A 20,615-nucleotide genomic window follows, 5' to 3' on the forward strand; every position below is an offset into this window, starting at 1 on the left:
GACGCACTGATCCTGCTCAACCCAAACAAAAGCCGTGCTTGTGCCTCAGCCCTCATGCCTTCTCTGCTTCCCCCAACTCCCTGCTCCTGAGCTGCCTGCAGACCTCATCTTTCTTTTACATGGAAATGACTCCTTGGACGCTGTCCTGAGACTGCTTTCCTCCGAGGACTGGCAGTAGCTGGAAGGGGCTGGTGTCTGGACTGGCAGAGCCAAGCTGAGCCCGTGACCAACATCACTGCGAGGCAGAATAGGGTCTGGAGGCAGGGAACCGAAGGCCAATTCATGCTGACTTCTTAGAACTAAATCCAAAGAAAAACCCCAACTTTCCATCTCCGAGTAACAAAAGGACCAGAGACTACTCCCTTCACACTCCCTGCTTTTCGAGGAGGCAGATAAATAACTGAAAGTACCTCTGATTGGTCTCTTCCTGCAACCAATCAAGCTGGTCTCGGGTCAAGTCTGCATTTGCATAGGAGTGTAACTTTATTTTTTCACTTTAGCCTCTGGTTGGCTGCTTTCCTCAACCAATCAGACTGATCACAGGTCACTTTCATTTACATAGGCCATGCACCAAATAACCAACGGGAAACCTCTAGAGGGTATTTAAACCCCAGAAAATTCTGTAACCAGGGCCTGCTCCCACCCTATAGAGTGGTACTTTAGATTTCAATAAATCTCTGCTTTTGTTGTTTCATCCTTTTCTTGCTTTGTTTGTGCTGTTTTGTCCAATTCTTTGTTCAGGATGCCAAGAACCTGGATACCTTCCATCAGTAACAATTGCCCAGGAGCCCATGTGCTCAGCCCACAGGGGGCTACTGTGCGAAACCAGAGTAAGGGCCGCCAAGATGTCTCCAGCACCCACAGGTGTGTCTGCCCTCCCCTGCCACTGTCAGGTGCTGAAAATTCAGAATCTGGGGAACACAGAATGGACTGCGTTTCAGTTACCAGAAGGGTTTCCTGACACCCTCATGATGCCCACAGGGTGCTCCACTTGCACCCCAGGTAAGAAAGCCAAAAACAACCCTGTTTCCCAGTGCCCTCTCTCCTTGGCAGTCCCTGTCCTAACGCCCCAAGTCCACAGGGGCCTCCTCCTCCTTCGATGGCACTGCTTCAAGACCAACGAGTCACACTGTGCTTGGAAAGGCCACTCTCTTAATGGCTTGAGAGGTGCCCTGGCCTCTGCCCACGACTTCAGGAGCAGACTCCCAGGGTTCAGCTGGCCATGGCCACGCTGCCCTGCCCTCCCTTCTCTTCCTTCTCGCTCACAGCTCCGCCCTGCCAGTCCCTACCTGCACTCTGAGACCCCAACATGCTCCCAGACCCTGCAGGGATCTCAGGTGTTCTGAGACGGCTCTCCCACCACATGCTTCAGCTTCTCAGCTGTAGCCTGAAGATTCTCCCACCTCCCTCAGGGTCGCTGGGAAGGCTGCATGAGATGCTGCTTCTAAAGGCCGCCCCCCAACCCCTGGTCTGGCTCCTCAGACCCTTTCTCTCAGGCCCTAGCACCCAATGTCTGACATTTTCAATCTCCTCTTTTGTACAAACTCCCCTCTGACAGGCTGTCTGCACCCTGCAGGCACCCATCTTGGGCAGGCCTCCCTGCCACCTCCTTTCCAGGCTATGGAACCACTCACAGCTCAACACCTACTGCCACCTTTCTGCTTTACTCTGCCCTTCAAACACTTATTCCTCACTCACCCCACTTTCTGCCCTAGCACGCTGGTGAAGGTGCACCAACAGCTGCCCCTCTGCAAAATCCAGAGGCACTCCAGGAATCCCCGCCCCAAACTCCAAGCAGCTTGCATCTCAGTGGATCTCCCTCTCGGGCCACCTTCCCCCAGTTCCTCTCAAAGCACCACCCCAGTTCTGCCCGTTAGCACACCAGGCTTCTGCTCAAGAGAAGCTCAAGGGAGATTAGCATGTGCTTGTCCACACCACAAGAATTAACCACCACTGGCAGCTGCAAGGTTTACTAGCTTGAAAAATCCAACGCTCATGAACTCCATGCTCCTGGTCTTTGGGGTGGAGCAGGGGAGAAAAGGAAAAACACACCAGTGACAGATATAGGCCACTGTCTTGCACATCAGTGAAATGGGCTCAAGAGCTAAACGTGGAGGATGTCAGCAGCTGACACTGCGCATGGCTTGTTTCTCAAACGAGCTACTGCCCACAGGAGAGCAAGCCATCTCCTCAGCAGCCCGGGCTTCTTCCAAAGCGTCAGAGTAGCAGGAGAATGAATCATTTACCGGGTGACAAGAAGCAAACACCCAGCACTCTATTTCCAAACAGCCTCTCTCTGAAGACCATCATGTGCCGAGGGGAGCCCGCAGAGTGGTCGCATACAACTCAATGCACGTCTCTTCAAGGGCAGACGAGTGACACTGGAGGATTCTGTGTTTACGACACTATGGAACTGGCCAAACAAATCGCTGGTGCTGGCACCCAGAGTGGTGAAGGGGGAGCTGAGAAGCGCGATGGCGATGTGCTACGTCTCGTTTCGCAGTTGTCAAAATGCATGGATCTGCCGGGTGAAGCTATGCATTTGGCTGCATGTTAATTACACCTCAGTTAACAACAGCAACAGCCACAGGTGTTCTGGTAAGGTCCCGGGTCCCACTCAATCTTCCCTGGGTGGCACGTTCTGTCACGCCTTACGTTTCAAACTGAGAATCCATTCAGTCGTTAATTTATCGAAATTGCATTGAAAATTCAGGCCCTATCCTAGGTATCGGGGTCTCAGCAGTGAGCAGAGTCACACTCTCTGATTACATGGGGGGGACGTACCAGGGTGTCGTGGTGCTTTCTGGCACCATTACCTAAATACTCACAAAACCCACTGCTTTTGCTAGAGGAATCTCCTGGCAAACACGAAAAGAGCCACCCCCGGGCTGAGCAGGGATGCTCCCCCACCACAGGGGTCACACGGAAGAAGGCAGGGATCCATCCCTCTGCATCCTCCTGGAAACTGCACCCAAGACACACAAGCCGTCTGTGGTTGCTGTACTAACCTCGGTCTGCAGCCTGGGGGACAGCACCTTCCCTGCTTTTAGGCCAGGGCTGGATTGTGGCCGGCGGGAAGGGCAGTAGGAAGGGCGCTCACCTTTTGTGGCCCCACTGGGTCAGTGTCAGAAGCGGAGATGACAAGAACGAAGAGGGGATGATGAAGAACAGAGACAAGAACATGACCCAAGAGAAGGAGAGAACGCTAAACAGGGGACCAGATGTGGTGCCAAGACGGGACCCCGTGGCTGCCTCCCTCTTGCTTCGGACAAGTTTCCTTTTTCTGGAATAGAAAATGGGGGTGCAGATGAGCGTCTGCTCCCAGATCTCACATTCCCACTGAAAGAGCAGCTCGAGACAATTGAGGTGTGGGCTGGATGGAGCCAACAGGGTGGCTGCCAGAGCAGCACCTTTGTCCCAGTGATGCTTTCAGCTGGGATCTTGGCAGTCAACTGCCTGAGAGGTTGTGCCTGGAATATACTTCCTAACTCAGACTGAGTAAGTGAGTCAACCTGTTTGGTTTAAAAACAAAACAACAACAAAACTACCTGTAAATAATACTAGGTTTGGGGGCAGATGGGAATCAAATGACAGTAAAACGTATTTACTTGAATAGCATTCTTGACTAACACCCAAGACTGGACCCTGTCTAAGACTCAACCAAGAACTTGTCTGTTCTCGGACAGAGAACTTAAGGCTACAGGAAACCCTCTGTACTGCCTAGGAAGCAGCGGGCGAAATGCACATGGCAGCTCCTCGGTTTAAAAGGAAAAAGCCCAGCAAGAGAGGGTCGGGTTTCAGAGCACCTTCTATGCCCGCTTGCCCCTCCCTGGCTTCTTCACTTTCCATCACCATCTGCTAGGTTTTGTTGCCTTTTTGCTTTTTACTCTCTGCTTCTCTGGGTTTGCACTTAAGATCCTCTGGAATCAAGTAACTATCAAATATAAAAGTTGGTCAAATTTGGTATTGGTATGAACTATCATCTGACTGAGTCTAACTTTTATGACTAAAATGATATTTTAAAATTAATCTAGGCCGGGCGCGGTGGCTCAAGCCTGTAATCCCAGCACTTTGGGAGGCCGAGACGGGCGGATCACGAGGTCACAAGATCAAGACCATCCTGGCTAAGACAGTGAAACCCCGTCTCTACTAAAAAATACAAAAAACTAGCCGGGCGAGGTGGCGGGCGCCTGTAGTCCCAGCTACTCGGGAGGCTGAGGCAGGAGAATGGCGTAAACCCGGGAGGCGGAGCTTGCAGTGAGCTGAGATCCGGCCACTGCACTCCGGCCTGGGCGACAGAGCGAGACTCCGTCTCAAAAAAAAAAAAAAAAAAAGTAATCTAGCTGGGCGTGGTGGCTCACGCCTGTAACCCCAGCACTTTGGGAGGCTGAAGTGGGTGGATCACTTGAGCTCAGGAGTTTGAGACCAGCCTGGCCAACATGGTGAAACCCTATCTCTACTAAAAAATACAAAAATTAGTCAGGCATGGTGGCTTGTGCCTGTAATCCCAGCACTCTGGGAGGCCGAGGCCAGCAGATCACTTGAGGTCAGGAGTTCGAGACTAGCCTGGCCAACATGGTAAAACCCCATCTCTACTAAAAATGCAAAAATTAGCCAGGCATGGTGGCTATAATCCCAGCTACTTGGGAGGCTGAGGCAGGAGAATCGTTTGAACCCAGGTGGAGGTTGCAGTGAGCCGAGACTTCACCACTGCACTCCAGCCTGGGCGACAGAGTGAGACTCTGTCGCAAAAAAAAAAATAAATAAATTAAATAAAATAAAAGTAATCTAAATTTCTGCCTGAATCTGCCTCAGCAATTGTGGCAGACGGTTCCATTCTGTATCACTTGTTTCTGTATTACTGGATCTTTTTTTGCAATAACCTTGGGTTGTTTTTATTATCAGAAAAAAGTGAAGATGTTGTATGTGAAAATTATGAACATACATACGGATTTTTTTTTCTAAGACACAGGATCTCATTATGTTGCCCCAGCTGGTCTTGAACTTCAGGGTTCAAGGGATCCTTCAACCTCAGCCTCCCAAAGAGCTAGGATTACAGGCACATGCCACCAAGTCTAGGTTGAATTTCTTTTTTTTTTTTTTTTTTTTTAAAGTAGAGACTGGGTCTCCCTATGTTGTCCAGGCTGGTCTCCAACTCTAGGCTCAAAGGATCCTCCCACCTCAGCCTCCCAAGTAGCTGGGATTACAGGTCTCAGCCACCGCATCCGGGCCAGCTTGCATTTACAAAAAAAAAAAAAAACAGGGTCTCACTCTGTCGCTCAGGCTGGAGTGCAGTGGCATGATCTTGGCTCACTGCAACCTCCACCTCCTGGGCTCAAGTAATCCCCCTACCTCAGCCCCCCAAGTAGCTGACAGTACAGACACTGAGTTACTACACCTGGGTAATTTTTGTATTCTTTGTAGAGACGGGGTTTCACCATGTTGGCCAGGCTGGTCTGCAACTCCTGAGTTCAAGAAATCCACCCACCTCGGCCTCCCAAAGTGCTAGGATTATAGGTGTGAGCCACTGTGCCCAGGCTCAGCTTGCAATTTTATATTAAAATAACCTCACAGGCTGTTTTTAGTTAGCAACAACTTGTGTATTTAATGGTGTGTTTTCAAATTATGAGTAGAATTACCCATTTTGCCCTAAAATAGACTCAGCGTTGACTCTGAAACTCTGTGCCTTGGAGTAACATGGCATTTTATGCACTCATCCCGGAAATAAATGTTCTAAACACAGAGTCAAAGTCGCAAAGAAACAAAGAGGAGGCTGTGGACAGGGAGGCCAAGCAGCCTTGCAAAAATACTTTAAAGTATTCCTACGTAACCACTGAAGAACAATTTGCGTGGCTATATAAAATCTAATTTTAAAAAATATTTAGAAATTTTAAGACAACCATTTCAAAAAAAAAATATAAAAAATGCATTTTCCTTTTCTTGAGAAAGGGGAGTCCTTTCAAGCCTTTAAATTTGTCAAAGTAACCCATGTTCATAGTAAAGTAAGAATTCATGTGCAACACAAAGCAAAAATTCAGAATCCTGTATGCACCCCATCCCTAGTATAATTACTACTAGTGGTTTCTTGTGCTTCCAACAAGAAAAAGCCTTTCTTAATAGGAGAAGGGCTTGCCTAGTAAGGGGCCCATGTGTCTTCTGGCGTTGGGGGTGTACAGGTTATGTTCACGCCATGTCAACTCGTCAAGCAGTGCACTTTTCTGTGTGTATACACATCAATGAAAAGGTTAACAATGGGAGGCCACAGGAGATGCAAAGTAATCTGAAACTAAGTAGAAAGAGAAGGGCAGCAAGTGGCAGACTAGCAAGACATTCTGAATGTAACAGACTCTAGAAAGAATAATCTCTGAACAGTTTACAACAGGAGTCAGAACGAGCTATCTTCTAGAAATAAGTAAGTTTGGAAAAGCATTCAATAGAACACCCGTGAACGCCAAGGGAATGAGGGAAATATTGTTGCATTAACATTTTCCAGAAAATAACCCTTTTTGGTACCTAAGGGAAAATTACCCACCTACTATTTTATAAAATGAAATTGCTTTCTTCAGTAGGTATTTTCAAGATGGGTCCCAATGTCAATACTTTGCTGGCCAAATCGACCCTATTTCAGGAATACACTAAACAAAAAAAGAGAAACACTGTCTGCTTTTTAATAACAATAACTACACCACAAAAAACACTGAAAGGTTTTTTTGGGGGCGGGTATATAAGGTCTGGCTCTATCACTCAGGCTGGAGTGCAGTGGCACCATCTCAACTCACTGCGACCTCCACCTCCCGGGTTCAAGCCATTCTCCCACCTTAGCTTCCCAAGCAGCTGAGATGACAGGTGTGCACCACCACGCCTGGTTAATTTCTGTATTTTTTTAGAGATGGAGTTTTGGTACTTCGCCCAGGCTGCTCTCGAACTTGTGAGCTCAAGTGATCCATCCACTTGGCCTCCCAAAGTACTGAGCCCCTGTACCTGGCCAAGAATATTTTTTCAACATGGTTTGTCAAAGATGAGAAAATACCTTTGTCGTTCTGTGGAAGCAAAGGGAATATTTCTCAAACATTTGTTCTGCATGTCTGTCCACAACCACCTCCTCTTCATTGCAACTTTAATTCTGCGTTTAGAATGTTTATTTCTGGCTTCAAAGCACAAAATACATGCTATTCTAAGTGTATGGGGGTTTAAGAGTCCATTTTAGGGCAAAATGGATAATAATTTCACTCATAACTTGAAGAGACACTGGAACATCTCTAAGCCGCCGCACTCACAGCCAGTCCTCGCGATGGCTTCTCCCTGGCTGAGAATCCCGTCCAAGTTACTGACAAGGGGGGACTAGGGAGTGGCCCTTGTTTGCTTCCCTCTATCTGACCATCTCAGCTTAGACCTGTGGCCACTTTGGGGTGACTGGCACCTCTCTGCCCACCTCCGGAGTGGGGCACTCTGGCTCCATTAAGCACCATTCACTGTTGACAATGACCCCAAACCACTTCCTGCAGAATGCCCGGGCTACCCCAGTTCAGACTCCCTTCCTATCACTCCCACAAGCACTATGCAAACGCCTTAGTGTTCACAGCAGAATGTTAATCCTATTACACGCCCGTTTGGTTTTCAAACACAGGTCTCTCTTTAATCAGCAGTGTAAGATGTGTGGGCTTCAGATAAGCCCTGAACTGTCCTGCCAGCCTCCTATCAGAGGTCATGCTAAAAAGAATGATACAGAGCCTGGCAAACTGTCTTACTCCTGTAACCCCAATGACTGAGGAAGCTGAGGTTGGAGGATGGCTTGAGGCCAGGAATTTGAGACCAGCCTGGGCAACATAGCAAGACTCCGTCTCTAAACATATATACATACATACATATCAAAATAATGATATGTAGGGAAGGAGTCCTGACCCTGGATCATTCTTTGCACTTCAAGGCACTGACAACTATCTGCTGAATCAAATTCGGCATTTAAACTTAGCCAGAAAGAGACCCAGGACTCCCAGCATCTTTTTGCAGATCAGCATTTTACTTGAAAGCACTTCACATGGACATAAGCAGAACCAGCTTCGATGCAGGGTCCACACCCCAGCCTTGCTTTCTGTAAACCAGGAAAAGAGGTGTAAAAGCCATGAGGGCAGGCTGGATGCGGTGGCTCTCACGCCTGTAATCCCAGAACTTTGGGAGGTTGAGGCAGCGGATCACCTGAGGTCAGGAGTTCAAAACCAGCCTGGCCAACATGGCAAAACCCCGTCTCCACCAAAAATACAAAAAAATTAGTTAGGCGTGGTGGCATATGCCTGCAATTCCAGCTACTCAGGAGGCTGAGGCAGGAGAATCGCTTGAGCTCGGGAGGTGGAGGTTGCAGTAGCCAAGATTGCGCCACTGCATTCCAGCCTGGGCTGGAATGATAATCTGTCTCCAAACAACAACAACAAAACACAAAAACAAACAAAAAGCCATGAGGGCTTTGTGGATTCCTTCCAGAAAGAGATGGATAGGGGAGATAATGGAGATGACGCAGATGTGGAGGAGCTGCCATTTAAGGAAACAGTGTCTGATAAGCAGCCAGCTTTCTATTCAGGTGAGAGCTGTCACCAAGCACAAGGGACTTCCGGGCTATTTCAGCAGAGCAAGGCCATGCATTGCCCTAACTCAGAGGGCAGGGAAGCAAGCAAAGCCATGCACTGCCCTAACTCAGAGAAGACTGTTTTCTGCATCTGTCTGTTCCCCGTGGCTGCAATGCGACCATTCTGGATTCTGTATCCACCTGGTCTAACCACCGCTGCTAACAGGTACACCCAGTCTCCAGTTACAAGCACCCAGTTAGCAATGACAGGGCACGACCCCTCCTGGTCTCCTTTTAGGTGTATCTTTTATCCCTTAAATCTCCTCACGCCCAGGAACTTTCTTCCATTCTAGTCAGAAGCATGCCGTTGCTAAGCAACCCAGACAAATCACATCTAAAGATACTCTCCATACTGTCCCAGAGTGGGCCTGGTCAAAACAAACAGGGCGACAAAGTCACTTCAAGTTACAACCAGGAGAGGCTAAAGATAGGACGTACACAGACCTTGTAAAAAGTTGTCTGTGTGTTTTATTCTGGCCTGCTGACACCAGACCATGCCTTGACTTTGCTACTTTCAGTTTACACCATTGTCACAGAAACCCAGTGCGTCTGCAAGCTCAGTGAGATGAAACTCCAGCAAAACACAGCCCAATCATGCCTGCCCCATTCTCCAAGGGCAACTCTGCACATTACTGTAGAAAATCCTACAAGAAGGGAGATGAAGACCAGCCTTCAATGCTGTGATGAACCTGTGTGTTTGGAAACATAACTGGGACTCACATTGCAGTCTCCCTTGAGTTTCTTCTGGTCTTTAAGGTCATCTTCTCTAACCGAGCTTAAAGCAGTTCACTGATATGTGTGTATTTATTTGTTTTTGCGTCAGATCCTTTTTAATTCAATGATGTTGAAGACCCCCCCCCCACTCCCTGCCTGTGAACACTGACCCATATATCAGAATTTCTACATCACAGGGCTACACGGACTGCCGCATTTCTAGAGATGACCTTTGGAGTCACATGACTTTCATGGTGCACTCAGTTAAGCATTAACTAGGGGTTTTATGCCTTCAGTGACCTGGTAAAAGGCAAACATCTGTAAACGGCAATGTTCTCTCTGGTTCTGGCACTCGGATTAACTACCGGAAACCGACCAGATACGAAAGCAAACTACTCTGCTGGGCTGTTAACCTTTTCTTTCAAGACAAATGAGTGACACAAAAGTGTACGGCTCAACGACTTGGCAAAGTAAAAACACACCCACAAAACGGGCAATGTCCACGTTTACTGCAGAGTACCCCTTGCCTGATGTCCAGACCCTGGGTCCTGTCTCCGCTTGGGCACACAGATTTGTGGGGTGGTCGTCCAGAGAAGGCCCACCACTTCCCCCCAGATTTTTCCAGCAGGACAAACCACAAAAGCTACAGATTCCCTCTACTCCCTGGGAAGTACCCAATCTGGGGAAGAAAGTCGGAGCCCGGGGTGTGGATTCTATAGGGCCGGTCTGTAAAAGTCCAGGAACGTAAAGAATTTGAACACAGAAAGCTGGGAGAATAAGACTAGGGGGAGACCTAGACAGAGCCCCTGGCTTTCAGGAGTTCAGAGGAGGGCAAACAAGTCGCAAATAACTCCAATCGGTGCAACAAGTACCAAAACAGGCCCGGATCAGGCCAGGCGGGAGCGGGTCGAAGGCGCAAATCGCTGACCGACTGAAATGGCCTGTCTCTTCACCTCGCGCGAGACCCCACAGGGTACCCATAAGGGCCACCCTCTAGTTGCAAATTGTCACGACCACTCGTCTCGGGGTCCGGCACTGACGCAACCCCCAGGCAGAAGGCCCGACTCCCACCCAGCATTGAGAGCCGCGACCTCCTCACCCTTCGTCCCTGGCCAGCGCCCACTCCCCGCCGCCGTCCTCGAAACCGGCTCCCGGGCGGGTTGTGCGCCGACGGTGTGGGCGCGCTCGTTCCCGAGGGACGCTGGCCCCCTTGACCCCAGCGCGGCCTCCCCGCCTACCCCGCCCCCTTCGGCGCCCCGCCGCAGGTCCGAGCCCCGACGGCCGACCCCCGCCACCTCACCTCGTGGGGGGAGCCGGCGGCCGCTGAGGGTTTCGTAGGGCTCAGCGCATCCTGGAGGCGCAGGGAGCCGGGAAGTGGGGCCGCGCGGAGCCCGCAACGAGTTATGTAACCGGCAGGGGCCGCAGCCGGGATGCAGGCTGCAGCCCGCGGCACTTCCGCCTCCCGCTCCCGGCCGGCAGCGCAGCCCCGGAAGCCCATTGGCCACCGCCCCCACGTGGCCCCGCCCCGTGAGGCCGCCGCCGCCGCCATCTTTGGAGCGGGCAGGCCCCGTGCGAAGCCAGCCCCAGGATGCCGTCGGCGGGGCACTGGCGAGGGCCGGCTCCTTCCCTGTCCCGCGCTCCGGGGGGTCGCCGAGACATGGCCGGCCAGACCCCTGGGTCCATCGGCCTAACGTGTGCGGACGCCGGTGGCGCGGTTTCCGGGCCGGGGTCACGCGGCTCCCGAGTGACCCCCAGCACAGGCCCTGGCAGGCGCATCCGAAGCTTGCGAGGGCCAGCAACGCCGCGCCTGGCAAACCGAAAGCAGGTGCACGAGGCTGGCTCCCGGCCGACCACCCTGGGCCAGCGGGCAGCACCACCCCGCGACGACACTGACATCTCAGCCGTCCGATTCTGACGGAAGGCAGTTTAGGGCTGTCCCTGCGTAAAACAGGCAACCTCAGCTGCTCTCCGGTTGCAGGGGTTCTATAATGCAAGATCTAACGCAAAGTTTTTGTTGTTGAGACAGGGTCTCGCTCTGTCTCCCAGGCTGGGGCGCAATCTCAGCTCACTGCAACCTTGAACTCCTGGCCTCCACCTTAGTCTCCTAAGTAGCTGAGACTACAGGTGTGAACCATCATGCCTGGCTAATTAAAAAACAGTTTTGGTGGTTTTTTTTGTAGGGATGGGAATGTCATTATGTTGCCCAGGCTGGTCTTGAACCTCTTGCCTCAAGTGTTGTGCCCGCCTGGGCCTCCTAAAATACTGGGATTACTGACGTGAGCCACCACGACCAGCCTGGGCTGTATATTTCAACTCCAAGCTTTCCAGAATCCAATTTGAAGAGAACTGGTTATAAGATTGGAGTCTTGGCTGGGCATCGTGGCTCAAGCCTGTAATCCCAGCACTTTGGGAGGCCAAGGCGGGTGGATCATGAGGTCAACAGATCAAGACCATCCTGGCCAACACGGTGAAACCCCGTCGCTACTAAAAATACAAAAATCAGCTGCACATGGTGGTGCGTGCCTGTAATCCCAGCTACTCCAGAGGCTGAGGTGGGGGAATCGCTTGAACTCAGGAGATGGAGGTTGCAGTGAGCCAAGATCGTGCCACTGCACTCCAGCCTGGGACAGAGCAAGACTCCATCTCAAAACAAAACAAAAAAACCAAACACTTGGTGCCGGGCGCAGTGGCTCACGCCTGTAATCCCAGCACTTTGGGAGGCTGATGTGGGTGGATCACTTGAGGTCAAGAGTTCGAGACCAGCAGACCAGCCTGGCCAACATGGTGAAACCCTGTCTCTACTAAAAATAATAAAATAAAATAAAATAAAAATTAGCTGAGCATGGTGATACATGCCTGTAATCCTAGCTATTCGGGAGTCTGAGACATGAGAATGGCTTGAACCCACGAGGCTGAGGTTGCAGTGAGCCAAGATTGCACCACTGCACTCCAGCCTGGGTGACAAAGCGACGCTCTGTCTCAGAAAAGAAAAAAATACTCTTTTAAAACACAAATGAGAAAATAACTATTTCTCCACGGCTTATGTGTGAGGCATTGTGTTAAACATGTTATGTAAGATCTCCTTTATCTTCACAACAGTTCATTCAGTTAGGCACCATGTGTTACTACAGGAGATATTCAAGGGTATTTGTACCCTAAAAAAATTCCACCCTTTCTCTGTGTGTTTGTAGCACCGACTCTACCCCTTATTCCAGTGTGTTCCCTAAGTGTTCTAACCCATTAAGGTCATCCCATTCTCCCTTGGCTCAGTGATGAGTTCAGAGGACCCCTGCCTAAACAAGTCAAGCAGAGGGGCATCTACGGGTCACAGGGATGGCTCAGGAATGGGCTGATCACCGCCGACTTTAGGGCCGATTGGTCCTCCATCTCTTTGCTTTCCTGGTTCCTCTCTCTCTCTCCTTTCTCTTTTTGCTATGTTTGAGTGTTTCTTCCACTCGACCTAACAGGCTACTCCATTTGTGCTGACCATTCTCTCCTTCAGTTTATCTATTAAACTTCTGAGTTTCTTTCTTTCTTTTTTTTTTTTTTAAGCTTTTGGGTTCCAGAAAGTTTTGCTATAATTGAATCTCTTGCAGAAGTTGTTTCACCAGAACCCCCTATTTATGAGAGTCTGTCTGCTCCTTCTCCCTCTGGCTCTAAGGCCTCTTTCAGCATATTATCGCTTTTCTCTTGCCTACTTACTCATGCCTCCTTTCACCCTCTGGCCATGGGTCTAGCAGAGACACCTAAAGGCACTCCCAGTGGTGGGAAGCCAGCAGACTCCTGTAGTACAGCCACATACCAGGCTGCCAGGCCGTGGCACTCGCCTGTATCCTCAATTCCTACATCCTCAGCTGCACAACCCTCTTTCAGCCTTGGAGACAGGGAGGCAAGCAGGCTCCTCTGGCCCAGGGAGAGCAACAACCTACCATCTACATGGTCAGCTTCTGCCCTTCCTCTCTGAAGTCCCATGAATCTCCAAGGCCAAGACTGCTCCTGAAATTAAGGCATTTTAATTTTCACCCTAGGCCTCTTCCCCACAATCCCCAGGCTCTCATTTATCCACAGAGGAACTAAATCCAGTATCCAACCCCAGGTGATTCCAAACACCACCTCCCCCAAACCCATACCCTGTTCTGGATCCTGGCCACCAATGGCCCTACTCAAGCTCTATTTGGGAAAGGTAGTAAGCAGATGGACTGGGGTTGGAGCAGGAGGAGAGGACCAGGTTTCCCCACTGAAACCTACAGATTCAGGTCAAAAACAATATTGCAATTTACAATCTTGTACACAAATCTGCATATGTTCTGATTATTTCCTTAGGGAAAATTCCTAGAATGTTGGTTCAAGTTATTATTATTGGCTGGGTGCAGTGGCTCACACCTGTAATCCCAGCACTTTGGGAGGCTGAGGCAGGCGGATCACCTGAGGTTGGGAGTTCAAGACCAGCCTGACCAACATGGAGAAACCCCGTCTCTACTAAAAATACAAAATTAGCCAGGCGTGGTAGTGTGGGCCTGTAATCCCAACTACCTGGGAGACTAAGGCAGAAGAATCATTTGAACTCAGAAGACGGAGGTTGTGGTGAGCTGAGATCATGCCATTGCACTCCAGCCTGGGAAACAAGAGAGAAATTCTGTCTCAAAAAAATTGTTGGCCGGGCGCAGTGGCTCAAGCCTGTAATCCCAGCACTTTGGGAGGCCGAGACGGGCGGATCACAAGGTCAGGAGCTCGAGACCATCCTGGCTAACATGGTGAAACCCCGTCTCTACTAAAAAATACAAAAAACTAGCCGGGTGAGGTGGCGGGCGCCTGTAGTCCCAGCTACTCGGGAGGCTGAGGCAGGAGAATGGTGGGAACCTGGGAGGCGGAGCTTGCAGTGAGCTGAGATCCGGCCACTGCACTCCAGTCTGGGCGACAGAGCGAGACTCCGTCTCAAAAAAAAAAATTGTTTTTGCATTATTATTATTTCATTATTGGAGACAGAGTCTCGCTCTGTTGCCCAGGATGGAGTGCAGTGGATCTTGGCTCAATGCAGCCTATGCCTCCCAGGTTCAAGCAATTCCCTTGCCCCAGCCTACCCAGTAGCTGTGACTACAGGTGCATGCCACCATGCCCAGCTAATTTTTTGTATTTTTAGTAGAGACAGGGTTTCATCATGTTGCACAGGCTGGTCTTGAACGCCTGAGCTCAGGCAATCTGCCCACCTCAGCCTCCCAAAGTGCTAAGATTACAGGCGTGAGTAAAATTATTTTTAATTAACCACATTTAACTTTGGAAACAAACCCTAGACTGCCTGCCAGAACGTTTTACCAATTTATTCTCATACCAAGAGTGTGAAGACTCTACACCCACGACAGCAGGGCAAATGGCCCACAGCCTCACCAACATAGGGGATTAGTCTTTTTTAATTTTTTGGAGACAAGGTCTCACTCTATCACCCAAGTTGGAGTGCAGTGGCATGATCACGGCTCACTGCAGCATTGACCTCCTGGTCTCAAGTGATCCTGCCACCTCAGCCTCCCCAGTAGCTGGGATTACAGGCACACACCACCATACCTGGCTAATTTTTTATTTTTTGTAGAGACAGAGTCTCACTATGTTGCCCACGCTGGTCTCAAACTCCTGGTGCAAGTGATCTGATCACTTCACCTCCCAAAGTGCTGGGATTACTGGTGTGAGCCACCATGCTCAACCAAGCATTCTTTTTTTTTTTGAGACAGGGTCTTGCTCTGCCCCCCAGGCTGGAGTGTAGTGACACGATCTCGGCTCACTGCCACTTCTGCCTCCTGGGCTCAAGTGATTCTCGTGCCTCAGCCTCCCGAGTAGCTGGGATTACAGGCGCCTGCCACCAGGCCCAGTTAATTTTTTGTATTTTTAGTAGAGACAGGGTTTCACCATGTTACCCGGGCTGGTCTCGAACGCCTGAGCTCAGGCAGTCTGCCCACCTCAGCCTCCCAAAGTGCTAAGATTACAGGCACAAGTAAAATTATTTTTAATTAACCACATTTAACTTTGGAAACAAACTCTAGACTGCCTGCCAGAACGTTTTACCAATTTATTCTCATGCCAAGAGTGTGAAGACTCTACACCCACTACAGCAGGGCAAATGGCCCACAGCCGCACCAACATAGGGGATTAGTCTTTTTTTTTTTTTTTTTTTTTTGAGACGGAGTCTCGCTCTGTCGCCCAGGCTGGAGTGCAGTGGCCAGATCTCAGCTCACTGCAAGCTCCGCCTCCCGGGTTTAGGCCATTCTCCTCCCTTAGCCTCCCCAGTAGCTGGGACTACAGGCGCCCGCCACCTCGCTGGGCTAGTTTTTTGTATTTTTCAGTAGAGACGGGGTTTCACTGTGTTAGCCAGGATGGTCTGGATCTCCTGACCTCGTGATCCGCCCGTCTCGGCCTCCCAAAGTGCTGGGATTACAGGCTTGAGTCACCGCGCCCGGCCTGGGGATTAGTCTTTTTTAATTTTTTGGAGACAAGGTCTCTCTCTGTCATCCAAGTTGAAGTGCAATGGCGTGATCACGGCTCACTGCAGCGTCAACCTCCCGGTCTCAAGTGATCCTGCCACCTCAGCCTCCCCAGTAGCTGGGACTACAGGTATGCACCACCACACCGGGCTAATTTTTTATTTTTTCTAGAGACAGAGTCTCACTATGTTGCCCAGGCTGGTCTCGAACTCCTGGTACAAGTGATCTGATCACCTCACCTCCCAAAGTGCTGGGATTCTGGGATCACTGGTATGAGCCACCATGCTCAGCCAAGTATTCTTTTTTTTTTTGAGACAGGGTCTTGCTCTGTCCCCCAGGTTGGAGTGAAGTGGTGTGGTCTCAGCTCACTGCAATTTTTGCCTCCTAGGCTCAAGTGATTTGGCTGCCTTAGCCGCCTGAGTAGCTGGGACTACGGGTGCCTGCCACCAAGCCTCACTAGTTTTTGTATTTTTTGTAGAGACAAGGTTTTGCCATGCTGCCCAGGCTGGTCTCCAACTCCTGAGCTCAGATGATCTATTCACCTTGGCCTCCCAAAGTGCTAGGATTACAGGCATGAGCCACCACACCTGGCCAGGTATTATTCTTTACCTTTGTGCAATCTAAGTGAAAAAGAGCTCATTGTTTTAATGCACATTTCTCAGTAAGTTCGATCGCCTTTTCTATTTTTGAGTCATTTATATGTCATCTTTTTTTTTTTTTTTTTTTGAGACTGAGTCTGGCTCTGTCGCCCAGGCTGGAGTGCGGTGGCCGGATCTCAGCTCACTGCAAGCTCCGCCTCCCGGGTTTACGCCATTCTCCTGCCTCAGCCTCCCGAGTAGCTGGGACCACAGGCGCCCGCCACTTCGCCCGGCTAGTTTTTTGTATTTTTTAGTAGAGACGGGGTTTCACCGTGTTAGCCAGGATGGTCTCGATCTCCTGACCTCGTGATCCGCCCGTCTCGGCCTCCCAAAGTGCTGGGATTACAGGCTTGAGCCACCGCGCCCGGCAACTTGGGGGGTTTTCTGACACTAAACATTTTTATAAGTAATGCATGCCTGTGGTAAATTATTTTAAAGCAGAACAAAAGGACACATTGGTGAAAAATAAGTTTCCCTCCCTCCAATTCAGTATCCAAGTTCTCCAGCTAATTCATCTTACCATTTTCCTGGTATCCATTCAGAGATATTATTTACAGTGACAAGTACTGTATTTTCATAAATAAAAGGCAAGTGCAAGTGAAATGGAGGCTGAGCTTAGATACTGGATTCTTTTCATTTCTTCGTTCCCCATTCTGGGTACAAATGGTGACCAAGGAAATATGTGATTACACAACATCCTGCCTTTGAGGAATTATGTGATTACAAGACGATCTGATAACCACTGCAAGAGAGGTGTTTTGTACAAACAACAATGGAGCTTCTAGAATGGAACAGAGTGAATGCATTATTTACTAAGTGTCTGCTATATGCTAAACACTGAGTTATAATCCCTCCTGTATGTTCTAATTTACTTCTACCTTACAGTGCTTGTACTGTATATTTTGATTTACAATGGTGCTGAAAGTTCAGTATTGTTGTCCTCATTTTACAGATGATGAAACACCCACCCAAGGCCTCTATACCATACAGAATGATGCCTCTCTCCAGTGGCCGCCCTGGGCACATGCCGTGAAGAATGAAAGCCAGGAAACAAAGGAGCAAACTGGTTCATCATTAAAACCCGTATGCCGGCCGGGCGCGGTGGCTCAAGCCTGTAATCCCAGCACTTTGGGAGGCCGAGACGGGCGGATCACGAGGTCAGGAGATCGAGACCATCCTGGCTAACAGGGTGAAACCCCGTCTCTATTAAGAAATACAAAAAACTAGCCGGGCGAGGTGGCGGGCGCCTGTAGTCCCAGCTACTCGGGAGGCTGAGGCCGGAGAATGGCGTGAACCCGGGAGGCGGAGCTTGCAGTGAGCTGAGATCCGGCCACTGCACTCCAGCCTGGGCGACAGAGCGAGACTCCGTCTCAAAAAAAAAAAAAAACAAAAAACAAAAAAACCCGTATGCCTTCCCTTGGATCACAACTTTTCTTCTTCTTCTTTTTTTTTTTTTTATATGGAGTCTCGCTCCGTTGCCCAGGCTGGAGTGCAGTGGCGCAATCCCGGCTCACTGCAAGCTCCGCCTCCCGGGTTCACGCCATTCTCCTGCCTCAGCCTCCCGAGTAGCTGGGACTGCAGGCGCCCACCACCACGCCCGGCTAATTGTTTGTATTTTTAGTAGAGACAGGGTTTCACCATGTTAGCCAGGATGGTCTCGATCTCCTGACCTCATGATCCGCCCGCCTCGGCCTCCCAAAGTGCTGGGATTACAGGCATGAGCCACCGCACCCGGCAGGATCACAACTTTCCTGATTCACCCAGGAAGAAATCCACGAGTTTCCAAAAGCAGCCTTTTCAGGCAGACCCTGAAAACATTTTTCCCAGGGTCCTAGAAACAAATCATGAACAAACCACTTTATGGCAAGCCCTGTGGCTCGCTGACCAGCCTCTGCTCTGCCGGAGAGGCCTCGAGACCACCCTGGGAGCACTCCCAGAAGAGCGCAAAGTTCCATGAGACTGACATGAGGGACAGTGAATTATCCCAACTCATGGTTCTGAAGGGTTTATTAATGTATGCATGGATCAAAACCCTGGATGCCAAATATTTTGCTTCCAAATAAATTCTTCTTTGTTTCCTTTTTTTTTTTTTTTTTGAGATGATGTACTAGTCCATTTTCACACTGCTGACAAAGACATACCTGAGACTGGGCAATTTACCAAAAAAAAGGTTTAATGGACTTAACAGTTCCATGTGGCTGAGGAGGCCTCACAATTATGGTGGAAGGTAAAAGGCACGTCTCACATGGTGGCAGACAAAAGAGAGCTTGTGCAGGGAAACTCCCCTTTTTAAAAACCAATGGATCTCGTGAGACTTATTCACTATCACGAGAACAGCACGGGTAAGACCTGCCCCATGGTTCAATTACCTCCCACCAGGTCCCTCCCATAACACATGGGAATTCAAGGTGAGATCTGGGTGTGGACACAGCCAAACCATATCAGATGGAGTCTCACTCTGTCACCCAGGCTGGAGTGCAGTGGCATGATCTTGGCTCACTGCAACCTCCACCTCCTGGGTTCAAGCAATTCTTCTGCCTTAGCCTCCCGAGTAGCTGGGACTACAGTCAGGCACCACCACGCCTGGTTAAATTTTTGTGTTTTTTAGTAGAGATGGGGTTTCAACATGTTGGGCAGGCTGGTCTCGAACTCCTGACCTCAAGTGATCTGCCTGCCTCACCTCCTAAAAGTGCTGGAATTACAGGCATGAGCCACTGCGCCCAGCCCTTTGGTTCCTTCTTTATGAGTAGATAATGAAAAATAAATTTTTAACAAAAGAAATTCTCCTTTGGTACAAAATGATGCAAGTGTGTAAGACGGATCACCAAAGATGATACTGCTTCCTTTGATTAGAACCAAACCAGAAGTGGTACAGGATGACCACCACATGGCTACACAGACCAATCTCGGGGGGGTCAGGGCAGCACACTGGGAGAGTCTCGTTCTCCACTAACATTGTCAATGTGCCCTGAGACTGGGCTTACCAGTCGGACTCACAAGAGACTGATGCTTAAACCAAATCTTGTTTACTTGTTTATAGTTGAGAGAGGCTAGCATACTTGTATTGTATCCTTGTGTACCTAATGCAAGAATATACTCATTTACCCTCCTAGCAAGAAAGTGAAAGCATTTGTTTCACTAGATGCCTTCTATTGTTCAGTACTAAAAATTAAGAAAATATTTAAACTTGACAAGTCAAAAATAGATTTCACTTAAGTAGGCTTCCTCTGACTATGAGGACACAGAGGGCTTTGACTCACTCTCTGGAGCTCTACTCCCAACTCAGGCTGGCTCCGCACTTCCTTCTTCCAGGTACAGCCGTTCTGTACGCCGCAGGGGAGAAAGACACAAGGCCATCACTTCACTCCTGGCCATCCCATCTCTACAACTCATAGGCTAGTGAGTGTCAGACCAACCCTGGATCTCAGAATTTCAATCTGATGGGCCCTTTTGGGGAAATAATAACTATCTAAACATGTAGTTCTCTAAACTACAAAGCAACCCATTTTTTTTTTTTTTTTTTTTTTGACAAAGTCTTGCTCTGTCATCCAAGCTGGAGTGCAGTGGCGCAATGCTAGCTCACTGCAGCCTTGAACTCCTGGACTCAAGTGATTCTCTTGCTTCAGCCTCTAGAGTAGCTGGAATTATAGATGTGAGTGACCACACCCAGCCTCCAACCCATTATTTCTTCTCTGTCTTCACTGTATCTAACCTGCATTCTCTGTACCTCTTACTACCCTCCAGGAGTCTTTGGTTGCAGCTTCTAGTAACAATAATTATTCAGTATCAGTAGGTCAGGAACATTTCTCTGGAAGCACCTCTGGCCTCAGTGACTGAAAAACAATTCTGCTGGAGTTAATACAGAGCAAAGCCAGTTTTTGGTAACAGAATTAACATGTCAAAGGTACATTTAGAGCCTGAGCCTTTTTCTCATTTTAAGACTCCTATTAGTTTCAAGTCAAGGCTAAATGAAACTAAAAAGACTCCCATCCAGCTAGAAGTTGCACTAATTTCAAAACTGTGTGAGCCTCTTGTTCTTGCAGGCATGAGTTGCAGCCGTTGTTTCCTTGATAAGACTGGAGACTAGGTAGCAACAGTTTTCTAACTGCTCAATCAAGCATTCTGAACACCAATAAGAAAACCTCTTGCTGAATTTGGGATAAAGATAATCTT

The 20,615-nt window shown here is 49.3% G+C and overlaps 1 protein-coding gene across 4 annotated transcripts in view; it reads right to left on the minus strand.

Moving 5' to 3' along the window:
• Positions 1-10,833, minus strand: part of NAA60 (N(alpha)-acetyltransferase 60, NatF catalytic subunit) — a 28,903-nt gene extending 18,070 nt beyond the window's left edge. For 2 of the 4 annotated variants that reach the window (XR_003117152.1, XM_025371552.1), the window contains exon 1: positions 10,635-10,833. The gene's annotated coding sequence lies outside the window, so the exon portion shown is untranslated. The remainder of the gene's footprint in view (positions 1-10,634) is intronic. The other 2 variants (XM_025371551.1, XM_025371549.1) reach the window with 1 other exon arrangement.
• Between the last annotated feature and the right edge of the window lie 9,782 nt (positions 10,834-20,615).

This window comes from Theropithecus gelada, chromosome 20, assembly GCF_003255815.1.
Source record: "Theropithecus gelada isolate Dixy chromosome 20, Tgel_1.0, whole genome shotgun sequence".
Classification (NCBI taxonomy): Eukaryota; Metazoa; Chordata; class Mammalia; order Primates; family Cercopithecidae; genus Theropithecus; species Theropithecus gelada.